The sequence below is a fragment of the Neopelma chrysocephalum genome, unplaced genomic scaffold, assembly GCF_003984885.1.
Source record: "Neopelma chrysocephalum unplaced genomic scaffold, ASM398488v2 Primary Assembly neopelma1_62, whole genome shotgun sequence".
Lineage (NCBI taxonomy): Eukaryota > Metazoa > Chordata > Aves > Passeriformes > Pipridae > Neopelma > Neopelma chrysocephalum.
Genome location: NW_020897719.1, coordinates 2,152,876 through 2,170,057, shown reverse-complemented (window position 1 = coordinate 2,170,057; position 17,182 = coordinate 2,152,876).

The window sequence follows — 17,182 nt, the reverse complement described above, 5'->3', positions numbered from 1 at the left end:
ATTCTGCTTTCTGTCTCTTCACTGAGAACTCTGAGTTTCTGCTCAATCACTGTTATCACTGCTGCTACCATGACTCTTTCAGAGAAGAGGGAAATGGAAAACTGCTAGATACTGTAAGGACGAGGGGTAGGGACTGACCTGAAATTCTGTTCCAGTTTTCATGAAAATCACAAAGACTTAGGCTGTCATAAAAAACTTGCCTCAGAAAAGCCAGCACAGCTCCAGGCAAGAGTTTGGGACCCTCATCCTTGTCCGTGAAGAATATCATGCCTCAGAGAGAGCTGGCATCTGTTTAAGCAGAAGCAGAAGTGCAAAATCAAGCTGGGAATAGACCACACCCATGCATTATTTTTGCTAGCCTGCTAGGGCCTTTGGTCCCCAAATCCCTTTTGAGGGTGCTCAAAAAATCTGTTAGCACAAAAATCTGGGCTTTGATATACTCATGGCCTTCCTAATTTTTGGTTATGCAAAACTAAACTTTGCATATGTTGTTCAGAAGCCTTGAACAAGCCTTTCTAGCAAGTTCTCCCTTTTCCAGCTACTATTTGTTGTGATATAACATTATTTTCTCTTTATTCTGTTGAAAAATATTACATTTCTTGTGCCTAACTAAATTTCTCTTTACCAAGGGAAATAAGCACCTGATCAGGAATTTAACTTTTGCTCTCCAGAAGGCTGAGCAGGGAATCCTGAGATGTAGTCCTTGGTCCTCTAAGTGGTTTTCTTCCATGCCCGTAGAGCAGTCATGCTTTGGTTGATGTTACACTGCTATCCATACTTCTCTGACACTCTATTAACCTTGCAATTGAAAAGGATGATCTTACTGCGAGATCAGATTTTGTCCTGCATGTGTATGAGTTGTAGCTGGCAGACCTCTCTCAAAACTGAGGAAATTTACAAACATCCAGATTCGAAAAAAACAATCCCAAATACTTATTCAAGTAACTCCATGGCTGCTTTCCCTACCTTCACTGTGAACAGATATCTTTTCCTTCTCCCAGTCAAAGGGAGATTTTCACAGCAGCAATAGGATCTAAACTAGATTTAGCTAATTGCAGTAACTGGCGACCTGCAATTTTTCTTTTTATTTTTTTTCTTTTTCCTGCTTTATTTTTGTCTACTTTTGGATGACCTGTGTGATGCTGTTGTTACCGTGGTGATGTGACCCTTGTCTGGAGGCCAGATACCCACCAAAGCCACTGTATCTCCTTAAACTAACAGGCGAGAGAAAATGTAACAAAAGGCTCGTGAGTTGAAATAAGGTTAGGGAGAGATCCCTCACTGATTACCATCACAGGCAAAACAGGCTTGACTTGGGGAAATTCATTGAACCTATTACCAATTAAAATCAGAGCAAAATAGTGAGAAATAAAACAAATCATAAAACCATCTTTCCCTAATTCCTCCCTCCGTCCCAGGCTCTACCTCCTCCCACCCAGTGGTGCAGGAAGACAGGAAGGGGGTGTTGCACTCAGTTCATCAAAAGTTATTTGTGCCACTGCTTCCTCCTTAGAGAGAGGAGTTCTTCCCCTGCTCTGGAATGGGGCCCCTCCCACAGGAAACAATCCTCCACAAACTTCTCAAGCATGAGTCCTTCCCATGGGCTGCAGTTCTTCATTAACTACTCCAGCAGAGGACCCTTTTCATGGGGTGCAGTTCTTCAGGCGCAGCCTGCTCCAGCGCAGGTCCCACACAGGATCACAAGTCCTGCCAGGAAACCTGCTCTAATGTGGGCTCCTCTCTCCACTGGTCAGCAGGCCCATGCCAGGACCCTGCTCCAGTGTGGGCTTCCCATGGTTTCACAATCTTCTTTTGGGCACCCACCTGCTCCAGTGTGGGTCTCCTCAATGGGCTGCAGGTGGATCTCTGCACCCCAATGGATCTCCATGGGCTGCAGGGGCACAGCTGCCTCACCATGCACTTCACTGGGCTGCAGGGGAATCTCTGGAGCAGAGCACCCTGGATTCTACCTGGAGCACCTTCTCCTTCCTCGCTTGGTGTCTGCAGAGTTGTTTCTCTCACATATTCTCACTCTGCTCTTCTCTGGCTGCAATTACTTCTGTGCAATAATCTGTTTTTTGGGGTTTTTCCCACTTTTTAAACACATTATTCAAGAGGCACTACTGTCACTGACTGGCTTGGACTTGGCCAGTGGTGGGTCCTTCTGTCAGACATGGGGGACGTTTCTAGCAGCTTCTCACAGAAGCCGCCCCTGTAGCCACCCTTCTCCCCCCACCACTACCAAAACCTTGCCATGCAAACCCAATACATTGACAGATACTAAGAAACTAAATCTTACATCTCTGCATTTCACTGAAGCCAGAGGCAGATATTAGGAAACTGTGGACTACATTTGTTGTGTTTCCTACAGTATACTTTAATCCTTTCATATTTCTTCTTTTTTTCCTCCTGTATTTTTGACAGCCACAGCTTTGATGAGAACGTATTTGAAAAGAATGCCCATAAAATGCAAGAGTGAAAATAATGAGAAATCTTTCCAAACACTTCTAAGGAACCGTCTTCTCTTGGATAACACTCACTGTCAGTTATGCTGCATCATTTGTGCTGAATCACTGTGTGCATTACTGTGTCCAAAGGAGGCAACTTGTCTGTCACTTCAAAGGAGACTGTTGTTTGGATGCTGGTATACCAGCTGCCTACATACTCAGCCAATACAAAAATCAGATGTGCTTCATGATTAAAGGAGGTGATCCTCAAGAATGTCAATTATATACTACTATTAGAGTGAACAGCTGGCAATCTGAAAGTGTAATATTATAAAAATGCTATTACCCTAATCTTCTCTGGAAAATGGACCATAGTATGCAGTCAAACAAATATGTCAAAACCTATTAAAATGGATTAAATTATAGTACTTAGTGCCTGCGTCTCAAATTAAAGGAGAAACCTAGAAAATTTATCATAATTTAGGGTCATAATAAAATTTCATTCTGTTCACAACATCCACCTCATAGACTCTGTATTGAGGATCAATGTCATTTGCAAAAGCCACATACATTCCTTCACAAAACATTTACTGATTTGCAATATTCGTCTAATCCCATGGATTTTAAGTGTTTTGGTTTTTTTCCCTGTTCAAGTCAGTGGGAAGTTAACTGGACATATAATAATAATGGCCAGTCTTCGCGAACGAAGATTTTGGGAAAGGTCTTTTACCTTTCCAGCCTGCGCAATGGGTTTTTTAGGTGAGACACAGCATGCGCTGAACTGAGCCCACCCTTTAATCCTAAGGTTCATCTGCCGGGGCTAAGCAAGCTTGGACAATGGCAGTGAGGTCCTCAGGACGTAGGTTTGTTTAGAGTGACCTTCTCATAGATGGATGGCCTCACAGGGCTAATGAGCTCCATCTGCCCGGGAATCGAACTTGGGTCGCAGCGGTGAGAGTGCCGCATCCTAACCACTAGGCCACCAGGGGTCCCCTAACTGGACAAGGACTGTATTAAAATGCCCAGTTGCAAACATCTTAAATAGTTCTGAGTAGTGGTAATATTTTGGGAGAAATATGACTGATATTGAGAGGTCTCTTTTAAGTTAATGTATGTCTTCCTAGCCATGTCTGTCTTTCTAGCAGCATGATGCAGCTGGATCACATCTCTGTTGAAATGGGAGGTTAGGTACAGATTTATGCTCCTAAAGAACTCCAAATAGCAAAACAGAAAAGCCAGAAATCTGCTTTAGTCATGATTGTCACAGGTGTTTATCTGAGTCCCTACCCACAGGGCCTGTAAAAAACTAGATGTTATTTAATGCCAGACAACAACAAAAATATATAATTCTTCAAAAATAGGCTATCTCACACAATTTATAAAATGGCAAAGTATTTGCCATATTGCTCTCAATTTGAGCAACATGAGATGGTCCTATCACATCCCTTGCATGCAGCATTAAGTACAGAACTATTTGGATATGTTATCAACAAAACTCAGCTTTGATAGTTTGCTACTACTACTCTGAAATCAAAGCATCATGCCCTGAAATTATCAAAGGGCTTTCCTGAAGATGCTGAGGGACCAAGTAGCTGTTTGACAGACAGGTTTGAGTAGTGGGCCCATTTGAACCTCACGAAGATCAACAGGGCTAAGCACAAGGTTCTGTATCTGGATCAGGGCAATCCTCAATATCAATACAGACTGGGAGATGAAGTGAGAGCAGCTCTGATGAGAAGGACTTAAGAGTACTGGTGGATGAAAAAATGACCCAGCAATGTGCACTTGCAGCCCAGAAAGCCAACTGTGTTCTGGACTGCATCAAAACCAGTATGGCTGGGAGACTGAGGGAAGTGGTTCTGCCTCTCTATTCCACTCTTTTTAGACCCCAAAATAGGAAGGGCGTGTACCTGTTGGAGCAAGTGCAACAGAAGGGCACAATGATCAGAGGTTGGAGTACCTCTCCTATGAAACAGGCTGAGAGTTGGGATTGTTCACTGTGGTTACAGGACAAGGGGGGTAATGGTCTTAAAGTAAAAGAGGGTTGATTTAGATTAGATATAAGGAAGAATTTTTTATTTTTTTTACAATGTGGGTGGTGAGGCATTGGAACAGGTAGCCCAGAGAAATGGAAGATGCTCTATCCTTGGAAACAGTCAAGATCAGGCTGGATGGGGAGAAAATTATCTAGTTGAAGATGTCCCTGCTTATTGCATGGGAGTTGGACTAGGTCGTCTTCAAAGCACCCTTTTAAACCATATTATTCTATGATTCTATGGTTCTATTGTGAGTAAAATAAAACCACAGAGATAAATTTGTTGGCTTAAGAAATAGTCATTAGCTGAAAGTCTACAGAGAGAAACACATACACAAGGAGTTATGAAAACCTGAGAATAAAAAACAAGGGAGAGCTGAGAGATGGCAATTCAGCAAGATAGAAGATAGACCAAATGCCATGGTGACTGACACTTCCCCACCTGACTGATGAGTGCCTGATGCCTGGCCAGCAGAGATTCATCAGGGGTCTGTCTTACAAGTACTAAGAATATCAGTGATAAGCCTATGACTACAGTCCGGCTGTTTGCTGTGAGTGTTAACCAAAAAATAAGGTCATTTTATGTGCTCATGAATTGTGAATGAATCTCTTTGCAAATGTCTACACATTGTAAAACGCTAAGTAGATCCAAAAAAGTCTGGTTTGGCTGTAATATTTGTAACTTCCATGTGAGTGTTTTAAATACCTGGGAAGTCTCAAAAGGCATGAGTTGCCCATGAATAGGAAACTAAATTAAGACACAAATTTCTGTTGTTAACACAGAGGCTAATAGTATTTTGTAGCACTGTAGATATGAAAGAAAACAAAGCTTCTGTCATGAATCAGTATAAGCCTCTCAAAATCTTTAACCAGGGCCTGGCATCCTTATCAGAAAGAAATCTTTTCTATATTTTTTTTCCTTGAGATTAATTTGATTAGTGCTTTTTAATGAAATAATTAGCGGGCTGTGCAGAGTTTAAGATATATGTGCCTGAACGGGTGCAGTCAACAAGAAGGTAGTAGTGGTTGTTGTTGGAGAAGAAGTGGTCATGTTGTGAAAGCCACGAGAAGAAGGGGCAGGAGCCCCACTAGGGGCTGGCCCCCCCCAGCCCCCAGCTGGGTGGCTGCAGGAACTTGAAACAGTGTTAGACTGGGCTAAGTATCTGTAGCTAAGAGCTGGGGGAAGTTTCTCCACTGTAAGCAGCAGCAGAAGCAGCGGCAGAGACAGCAGCTAATGGAGAGACTATGGCTGAAAGCCAAGAGATAAGGGAGAAGCAGCAGACACGGCATGTACCCAAGGAAGGCACAGAGATCTCTGATGGAGAGAGAGCAGAACTAAGCCCTACAGAGACAGAGTTTGGGGTAAGAACTGAAACAAACTCCCCAAACCCCTCTGAGACCTCCTAGAGAGGAGGAGGAGATGGACTCGAGAGGAGTCTTGGAGTGCTACAGCACTGAGGAGAGAGGAGCTGAGAAGCTCAGGCTTCCTTGAGCTGGACCAGCATGACCAAATGGAATGCGGAGGAGGGCTTCACTCCCCTGCTGCTGCTAAGCTAGCACAGCTGAGACAGAGCACGGGAGCTCTGCAAGGGAGCTTGAATCTCCTGAGGATAGGGACCTTCACCAAGACTCCTGCACTTCTTGCTAATGACGTGGTGAAGTGACCTTTGTCCCGGTGAACACAGCCCACGGAAGAGAAAGACACTCGCTTGGAGTCGAAGGGCTGAGAGGGGCTTGGAGACCTCCCCTTGTGTGTAATGAAAAGTGTTCCAGCTACAGCTGCTGCATGGGAGAGAGAGAGAGACTGCTGCCCTAGAGAGACTGCTGCTCTGAGAGTGGAAAGGATCTCTTCCTTCTTCCCTCCTGGACTTTTATTTGGAGGGAGAAGATATTTGATCCATTGTAAATACTGCTTTATCATGGTAGAGATAGTTAAGATTATGTGTGTAATGTATTATAATATTTATTTGTACAGTCATTGTAATATAATTCCCTTTCCCCCCACATTGAGTCTTGTGTTTGTGTCTGGAAAACCCATCTCACACTGAGTTGACATGTGGGAGGGGGGATTGGACTCAGGAATTGGATTTTGGGGCTCTCAAACCATTACACTACCCTACTGCATGTGAATACGAAGCAGAACCAAGAGGGAAAAAAAGAAAAGAAAGTGAACAAAATTTAAGAATTTGTGATATTAATGTTTTATTTTCTTTTGTATTCAATAATACAACATTGTCAAAATATTTCTTTTTTTAAAGTTCCAATAAAAACAATAATTTTGCCTGACAACAATAACACTTGAAAATCCATAGTGCAAAACAATAATAAAAAAGTATCAATCAACTGTTGTCAGCAGAACAAACCCCAAAGGCCAGATGATGAACAGGTTATGAAAACATTTCACACTCACACTCATGCTTTTATATAATATGAGTTACAGAATTGAATCTGAAGTAATTTGCTTGGTATCCTTTCCTTGTAACTACTGTCTGTCAACTGATAAGAGACAGAAATATCAGTTGTTTGTGACAGCATAATTTCACTTCCAGACACTATATTTTGAATTACTGGAAGAAGAGAATTCTGTAGTATTTTCCCTCTTAAGTTAGTGTTGTGATTAACTTTTTATGAAATGAATTATCTTATTGATAAAGCTGCAAATCTAAGTATGAACTCTGATGTGACTGGATGCAGTCTGCTGTTATTAACCTTTTAATAATTAAATACAAGGGGCTATACTAAAATAATATTTGGCTTAAACTTAGAGAAAAAAACAATAAATGAAGCAATAAAGACGTGCACAGACCTTTTCTCGCCTAATATTATTGCTTATTAACCAACTCTCAGAAGAATGAATGAATGATTACCATTATATGTGTATTATCTGGACTAGGAGGATGGATCATAGAAGGGAAGTCTCCATGGACATTGAACTTCTCTTTTCCTTCATATTTTATGGTAGATGAGTTGGAGGGGGGAACCCTCAGGCCTTGGCTTCAGTCCATTACCTGGAAGGTGTATGCCCTTCCACCCTGCCCCCCACCCACGTGGTGCTGAGACCCCACAAAGGAGCACTCACCAGACCACCAGGGAGAGACGGATGAAAGAGGAAGTTTATTGTGGGGTAGGGATTTATAAAGCTCTTGGGAGGATCAAAGGGGACCATTTAAGGCAAGGGGTCTTACAAAAAACCAATCAGGTAGGGAGTTAACAGCCAAATAAGGAAGGGGTTAACAAAAGACCAATGAGAACACCTTAAGGCATCTTCCCAGGACACTCCTGCCTGGGAGATAAGGGGTCTTTACAGAGGGTGTCGGGAAGAAGGAGCAGTGACTCTGCAAAAAGCCATCTTAACACGTGTTTAAACAACATTAAAAATTTCTGATTCACCAGTCCATCTTTGGCAGGACTTTTTCCACAAATCCATTGCTACACATATTGTTTTGTTTTGTTCTGTTTTGTTTTCATATTGATTATCTTCTGTGAAGACTCAGATTTGGAAAAGTGTGCATGCATCTAGTTACACCTGAATATGCGTGGATGGTTTTTATAGACAATCACACATTAGTACTCAGGCTATGCTGGTTGCAGTTCTACTTCTAAAAGCACTCTGATCTTTCGTATGAACCTTCTGATTTCCAAAGCGAATTCAGAAGCTTCCTGCTAGTCTGCATGTGAAGTCTACATGCATCTGTGGGACACCATTGAGTCAGACTTTTAGAAGGGCTCTCAGGGGAAATTTTGAAGATGGTGGTGCAAAGTAATCACCCAAAAGATGGAGAGTAGTCTGATTACACCAGCTCCTTTGGCTGCAGAAGGTCACTCAGAAGGAATAAACATGTTTATCACCTCTGACTCTTACTCCTCTCTTTTGGTTGGTATCTTCAGAAAGGGGCATCTGAAAGGAACAGTTTTAGTGACCTCTGAATGATATTAATTGTAGAAATACTTTGAGTTAGGTCAGAGTGCTGATGTGTAGAAATGAGAAACTCTTGCCTTGCTGGAAAAGAGGTCTGTCCTTTGGTCTACAACCCAGCTAGTTGCTATTATCTGATATTTCTTCTGATAAAGAAAAAATAAGTTACTGTTTGGATCCTGACACCTTATGAGGGCTCCCAGAAGTTATATTCCCTCAAGAGAGATGACATGTTATGACACACTGACAGAAATGTCGTACACAACACACTTTTTGCAGAATTTGGACTCTGACCACATAAGTAGTACTTTTTATGTTTTTCCTTCTTCTCGAGTTGTCCCTGCAGAGCTGACAAATGTACAAGTCTGTCTGAACACCTCATCTAGAGAGTAATCCAGACACAAACAACACTAATGGGATGGATGTCTAATCCAAGTTGCTGACTGGAGTTGCAATAAAATGCTCACAACCCTCAGCAATTGTGTACTTTTTAAAAATAGCCTGGGCTAGCTTTCAGATATTTACTAGGTATTCCTCAGACATGTAAGCCTGCAGATCTATCCAAAGAACTTAAAGCCTTTTTAATGTTAACTTATTTTTCAAAATCAGCACTCCTGTGCTTTGTACAAACACTCTTTTCTTCAGTTTTAAGCAGTTTGGTTTACTGAAACATATTTCAGCACTGCCAGTGCCTTTTCAGTTGCACGCTATTTCACTGTTAGTAAGGTGAGGGTTATTCAAGTGATACCTCATCATCATTAACAACAAAACATCAGGACACTGTTTGCTGATCATGCTTTTTTTTTCCTGAGATTGGGTTTACAGCCGTCTCAAAATATTTGAAACCTTAGTCAAAGTACAAGCACCTGTCAAAACTTAATGCTCTCACCAATCAGAAATATCAGCAATGTTGTCACTTTCCCAGATAAATTCAGGATAATAAGAAAATATATTTTTAAGGCTGTTTTATAGCTATCTTGTGGAACTCACCACCATATAACACAGCTGGGGAGTTTAAGATATTTCTGTGCACAACAATAATAATAAAAAGAAAAAAATGTAAAGTAGGCCCAACAGGGATTAAAGTTTGCAAACAATTATTAAATACCTGAAATGACATCTTAAGTAATAACTTTTAAGAATGACAGTGTTGTCAGAACTTTTAAATGGAGATGAGTAGAGAACAAAGCTATAAAGATGATTTTGATCCTGTTTTCTTAGTTATTAGAATAAAACTAGTGGGTGACCCACTCACCAGATCAATGAAACAAAGAGGTCAGAATTTCAATTCAGTTTATATATACACACAAGACTTAGGATGTAAGCACTGAACTGGAGCCAAATATTTTTAAAATTAAGCCTGAAAAAAGAGTTTGAAAATCTTATACAGAAAGTTTTCTCTTGAGATTTCAAGGCCTTTCTGTTTCTTTTAAAATAAGAGCTTCTCCTGAAATATTTTGCCACTTTTAATATTACCAGAAAGAGGAACAGGAAGTGTGGGGATATGTGAAGTTGAAAATAAGTCGGAAGAAAAAGTGTTCAAAATACTTTTGAACCATATTAAGGATTGGAGTCTGTTCAAGTTTGGAGTGAAGTTTTAACAGAATCATTCCTCTCTTTACCTGCCTGGTGAGTCCCTACCTCCATTAATGGGAACTTCACCCGGTGTGTTCCTTCCTGGTGTTACTTTCAGAAGGATCACCTAGAAATACTATAATTACTAGCTGCCTATTGCAATAGAGTGCTTATAAAGATTGAAACTGATCTTGTTTTCATCACAATGTACTACCAGGACAAATGCAAACTGTTGTTTAATGACAGGTCTTTTGAGTTAGTACAGCTTTCACAGAACATTCTTAAAATTTAGCAATTCTGATGCAGAATATTTTTTTACAGTAATTCTCTTACACATTTTTTGAATTAGGTTGCACCCTATTTCTACTCTCTTCACATCCCCATCAAAAAGTTGGACAGATTAAGAAAAAAACCTCAAAAATATCAAAGCAATAGCGGGAATAGCCTTTTGGAAAGGAATTGCAAAAATATATAAAAATATATAACAATATATATATAAATTGTGTCTAGAAGCTGCTGTCATTATTGCTTTTCTAAAGGTGTAACTCTATAAAGTCTCCACATAAGGGCATGCTTTTGAGAAATGAGACATCTGAGGTGAACACCAGGAAGAATTTATTGGACAATGAATTAGAACTGTGGTCTAGTAGAATCTTTATTTGATTTTGTGTACAATCTACATAGTATGTACATCCACCTATAAATCTACTTAGCATCTCTAAATTATTAATGTTCTTGGTCGAACTCTCTCTGTGGTTTTGCCTTCCATTATAGAGGGGAACTCCCTATATTCTCCATGGTAATCCTGGGATATTGACTTGCTTTTCAGGTTGGTGAAATGTTAGCAACCAGGAGTTGAGGTTAAATACTGGCAATGCTGCTGTTTGATCCAAGGGTTGTTTGCCAAGTCAGGAATGGAAATGAGATCTTTCTTATAAACACCAGAGAAAAGAGATGCTGTATTTGTGGGCATAGGTAAGGAGAGGGATGTGAGAGAAGGGAATAAACAGAGCTAAGTATATGTATCTATCTCCCAGTTCCCAATTAGAGCTGCCTGAAGCAAAGAGATCTGCATGGTTCACTTCTGGTATTAGAAAGAAAGACCAAAGAGGCAGCTTCATAGGGCTTCAGCAGAGCACTGTCCTACCCTTTCTCAGCAGATCTTTATGGGTCAATGTAACTCTCCTTTATCAATGACTTGTCTCCATGTGCATTTTGACAAGGGGTGAAAATATTGTTTTCAGTGAAAAAAATAAGTTGTTTTGAGGAAAGGGTTGGCTGAAGTAACATGAAGAGAAATGAGGAAGGGAAGGAGAAGTCTCCTCAAATCTCTGTTGTGGTAAGGACAGAAAAGAAGTGAGAAAATAAAGAAGAGTAAGTCCAAGTCCTCACTTTTTGACTTGTAGGACAATTTGACTTCCCTCTCTGTATGGAGATAATACAAAAGTACTAATAAAACAACACAGATAGATTTAATTTAGGATTTAGTCATCATCATCATCATGGTTAGGCTTCACGAACGAAGATCTGGGAAGGGCTCTACCCACATTTGTTACAAGCACATTGGTGGCTAAAAAGGCCAATACGAGATAGACATGTCCGGTTGCAAAAGGCACAGCAGAAAGACTCCTTAGATGGTATGTTCTGCAAGGCACGATTCTTTCTGCAGTTGCCTTTTCTCCTCAAGAGTGAGCCTGCGTGCTTTTCCAAAAGCATCAGCAGCATTATAGATAGTGTGTCTCCAGACCTCCTGATTGGAGGCCAGAGTAGACCAGTTATGTTGATCAATATGGCCAAGGCTGAGATGTTGTTTCAGGGAGTCCTTGTATCTTCTCCTTGGGGCTCCTCTCGTGCGGTAGCTGGTGGCAAGTTCACCATAAAGCAAGATCTTAGGGAGGTGGTGGTCCTTCCTCCTTGAGACGTGTCCTGCCCAACGCAGCTGTGTTCGCAGCAGCATGGCCTCAATACTTGTGATTGCTGCTTGTTCTAGAACTGACGTGTTAGTTACATAATCTGACCAGTGGATGTTTAGGATTGTACAGAGTCAGTGTTGATGGGAGCGTTCTAGGAGACGCAGGTGATGGCGGTAGAAGACCCATGATTCGGAGCCATATAAAATAGTAGACAGCACAATGGCTCTGTAAACACTGATCTTTGTACTTTTCTTCAGGTGTTTATTTCGCCACACTCTTCTATGGAGTTTTCCAAAAGCACTATATGCCTTGGCTAACCTATTGTCTATCTCTGTCAATCTTAGCATCTGAGGAGATGAGGCTACCTAGGTAGTTAAACTGTTGGACTGATTTGAGCACTGATTGGCCAATGGTGATATGGGGGTGATGGAAGACTTCCTGAGGTGCAGGTTGATGGAGAACTTCTGTCCTCTTTAAGCTGACTTCCAGCCCAAAGAGCTCAGCAGCATCAGCGAAGCAGGATGTTAAATGCTGCAGAGCTGCTTCTGTGTGGGCAACAAGGACGGCATCATCAGCATAAAGCAACTCCCAGACAAGATGATTTAAGGTCTTGGTGTGGGCCTTCAGTCGCCTTAGGTTGAATGGGCTTCCATCAAATGTAAATACCGTCCTTATCATCGAGGTCTGCCGTGGCCCTTTGGAGCATCATGCTGAAAAAGATTGTGAATAGGGTTGGTGCGAGAATGCAGCCTTGTTTCATACCATTAGTTATTAGAAAGGGCTCAGAAAGTGCGTTGCCATATCTGACTTGGCCGTGCTGATCCTCATGGAGTGAGATGATCATTTTAAGGAATTTGGGGGGACAACCTAAATGTTCCAAAATCTGCCATAGACCTTTTCTGCTCACAGTATCGAAAGCCTTGGTGAGGTCAACAAAGGTTACATAGAGACCTCTGTTCTGTTCCCTACACTTCTCTTGCAGTTGTCTGAGAACAAATACCATGTCTATGGTACTCCTGTTGGCTCTGAACCCACACTGGCTTTCAGGTAGAATTCCTTCTGCTATAGTGGGTATTAGTCTGTTCAAGAGTATTCTTGCCAGGATTTTGCCTGCAATGCAGAGCAGAGTAATACCACAGTAATTTGAACAGTCTGATTTAACTCCTTTCTTCTTATACAAGGTGATGATGACTGCATCACGAAGGTCTGATGGCAGCTCACCTAGTTCCCAACAGCACACCACAAACTAGTGAAATTTAGCATGGAGTGCAAGGCCCCCATGTTTCCAGACTTCAGGTGGAATTCCATCAACCCCAGCTGCCTTGCCAATTTTCACCTGCTGTATGGCCTCACGGGTTTCTCCCAAAGTGGGGACAATATTCAGCTTGTACTTCACCAGTTGCTGTGTGATGGACTGAATAGCTGAGTCTTGGACTACACGGCTAGTGCTGAAAAGTGTCTGAAAGTGTTCAGACCATCAACTCAGAATGGAGGTTTCATCGGTCAGAAGCATTTGACCATCTGTGCTGAGTAGAGGGCTTTGCACCTGTATGTAGGCCTGTGTGCTGTTTTCAAGGCCTCACAGAATCCTCTGTAATCACCTGTGTCTGCGCATAATTGAGTTTTTTCAGCTAGATTGATCCACCACTTGTTCTGGATGTCACAAAGTTTCTGCTGGAGCTTGCTGCATGCAAGACGAAAGGCTGCTTTTCGTACGTGACAGGATGCCAGTGCAAGGTGTGCTTGGTGAGCGGTTCTCTTCTTCCTAAACAATTCCTGGATCTCTTGGTTGTTTTCATCAAACCAGTCCTTGTTCTTCTTGAGGGAGAACCCTAGGGATTCTACAGAGGACTGTTGGATGCTGTTTTTAATATGGTGCCAGAATGTTTCGGGGGAGGCATCTATAGAATTTATTGAATGGTTTTCGAGCCTAGTTTGAAGATTTGCCTGGAATCTTAGGGTTTACTATTCACTAAGCAAAAAGCATGACTTTTAAAATAAGATCATTAAAAATAAAAAATATGTCATGCTTAGAGCTTTTTGAAATAAGATGGAGTACTTACTTAATAAACCTGAAAACATACAATGGGCGATTTAAAATGCATATAAAACTAAAGCAGGTACATTCATCACTGACAATAGAATAAATGGACCCAACCACCAAACATTTATTTTAATGACCTAAGGCAGCATAAGGATAATGACATAAGATAAAGAACACTGTGAGAACTTTTTGTATGTTTTTCTGTAGCTCTTAGCACAAGGGCAAATAGGAGTTGGAATATAGTAGCACTTAACTTGACACTTTTTTGACTGTGATGGAGGACTAGGGTAGGAGAGTGGTTATCCTCTTAACAGGTTAATCACAAATCCATTTATTTTAGGTGACCAGTCTGGTTTCAGTATGTCAGTTTTGGCAGTACAAAATGTTGTTTTGATTTTAGCTTTTTAGTACCCTCTATTATTTAACACAGTTAGTATAAAAAAAACCCAAAAAATATTGAATTGAAAAGTCATTCTAAATTGTGAAGTATTTAACACAGAAACTTTTAAGACAGGTCACTGTGGTGTGTTTTTTTAAATCTTCCTCTAAAACAAAAGTTTAGCAAAATCATCATACAGGATATTTTAATGCAGCTCTGTTTTCCAGTATGAAGTTTTTTACCTGAAATTTTCCAAGCATCTCTAGATAAGGATCAGCCTATGTGAAAGACTGATCCTCCAGAAGTACATTTGCTTTAAAAACATTGCCTCTTAAAATACTATCTTTGAGTGCCCCAGAAGTTTAATATGAAAGATCTAGTCCAGAGAAGGGTTCTACTCCTTGTATTCTTCCTGCTGTTTTGCTCTCAGTTCACAGGATACTAAAACATTCATGTGGACTATGGGCAAAAACAAACTCCAGAAGAAAAAAGCATTAGAAAAGCCACTAGAGAAATAACTGAACAGCAATTAAGAGCCTGAAAACAAATACTTTCATGATAGCCCACAATATCCTTGTCTTCAAACTGGAGAGTGATGGATTCAACCAGTGGACTGTTAGGTGGATTAGGAATTGATTGGATGGTTGCATCCAAAGAGTAGTGGTCAATGGCTCAGAGTCCCAAGGGGCATCAGTGATAAGTGGTGTCCCCTGCAAGTTTGTACCGGAACCAGTCTTATTTGATATCATCATTAATAACACAAAGGAATCGAGTGCACTCTTAGCAAGTTTACAGATGACACCAAGCTGAGTGGTGCTGTTGACAGACCTGAAGGATGGAATACCATCCAGGGGGACCTGGATAAGCTTGAGAAGTGGGCCCATGGGAATCTCATGAGATTTAACACGACCAAGTGCAAGGTGCTGCACCTGGGTCAGAGCAACAGCCAGTATGAATACAGACTGGGCGGATGAACAGTTTGAAAGCAGCCCTGCTGAGAAGGACTTGGGAGTTCTGGCGGATGAGAGGCTAAACATGATCCAGCAATGTGTGCTTGCAGCCCATAAAAACAACCATGTCCTGAGCTGCATCAAAAGCAGCATAGCCAGCAGGTCAAGGGAGGTGATTTTGCCCCTCTACTCCACTCTGGTGAGACCCTACTGTAAGACCCCAAGTCTTGAACTATGAGCTCACCAAGGGAGTTTTAATTTAAAAATATACAAGGCTCCAACAATATCTGCTCTTAGGATTATTATAAGAGCCTTCAGTTCTTTTAACACCTTAAGAGAGAGCGCAAAGGAGAAAAAGCTACACACATTTTCTCAGGAGGTACTTTACCAGTAAACTTTAGGAAACAGGAGATTTTTGTCAAAAGTTTCAAAGGTAACATATAACCAAAGCAAAGCATTCCACAAAGCATTGACTTAGCACATGCTAACCCATAAAATTTAGCAAAATCCAACCCATCAGCTACCCACAATATAAAGAAAGGAGATAAGAGAAGGAGTAAAGAAAGGCAGAGAAAAAGAGAAGATCATAGCTACCACCAGAGTCCTGTGAGAATCCAGATTCCACGTGGCCAGATGGTAGGGCTCAAGCAAAGATGGACAGCACATGTTACTGTTTTTGTTGCTTTGGCCCCCTGTGGCCACCCCTCCCAGGCGGGACTCCTGGCCCATGGGCCACTCTGGGGCTCCAGGGTGGAGTGAGGGTGGTGCTCCCACTGTGCCAGCCCGTCAGAGGTTGGGTCAGAGGTCCCAGGGGCTGTAGTGTGAGTGTGCCCCTGGGCTGCCTTTGACTGACAGCTGCCCTGCGGTCAGCTGGTGAGGCGGCAGGGGCTGGCACATGGGACAAGGCATGATCTCACCTCCATGAAATTCCATCTGTCCCTCCCTAAACACACACACCTGAATTGTTCTGAGCCAATATAGTAATCCAGTGTCTTAAACCCACCTGGAGTACTGAGTCCAGCTCAGGGGTCCCAAGCACAGGAAGGACATTGACCTGTCAGAGTGAGTCCAGAGGAGGGACACCAAGATGATCAGAGGGATGGAGCACCTTTCCTACGAGGAAAGGCTGAGAGAATTGGGATTGTTCAGCCTAGAGAAGAGAAGGCTTCAGGGTCAGTGACCTTTGTTCAAGAAATAGACAAGAACATATTTTTTTATTCTTCCACATTTGTACCAAATTTGTCTGGAAGAAGTGGACAGACTTAAAAATTATTGGGAAATACTATAGATATTTCACATCATGTACAGAGGCACAATCACAACAGACTCACAAGTTTTCTTTCCTTTCAAAACCAACCTAAAAGTAAAACATTCTGACATTTCTGTTGGCTTACCCTCTACCCAGCTCCCCTTCTGAAGGTGGCACTTCTCTTATTCTATTTTTGGAAGTGCAGTCAGTGGTGCCTTCTCATTTCCTGACCAACTTGGCTTAACAGGAATCTTCTCGTGGAAATAGGGCAAAAAAAAAGAAGACTATTTACACAGGCACGTAGCGACAGGACAAGGGTTAATGGGTTTAAATTGAAGGTTTTAATTGAGGTTTAGGTTAGATATTAGGAAAAAATTCTGTACTGTGAGCATGGTGAGGCACTGGAACCATTGCCCAGAGAAGCTGTGGATGCCCCATCCCTGGAGGTGTTCAAGACCAGGTTGGATGGGGCTCTGAGCAACCTGGTCTAGTTGAAGATGTCCCTACCCATGGCCAGAGGCTTGGAACTAGATGATCTTCAAGGTCCCCTTCTAATACAGACCATTCTATAATTCTATGATACTAACATTTAGAAATTGACAGAACTATAAAAATTAAATACATGATAACATTTGTTAGATTCAAAAAGGCAAATTAAAATCATTTTAGCTTCC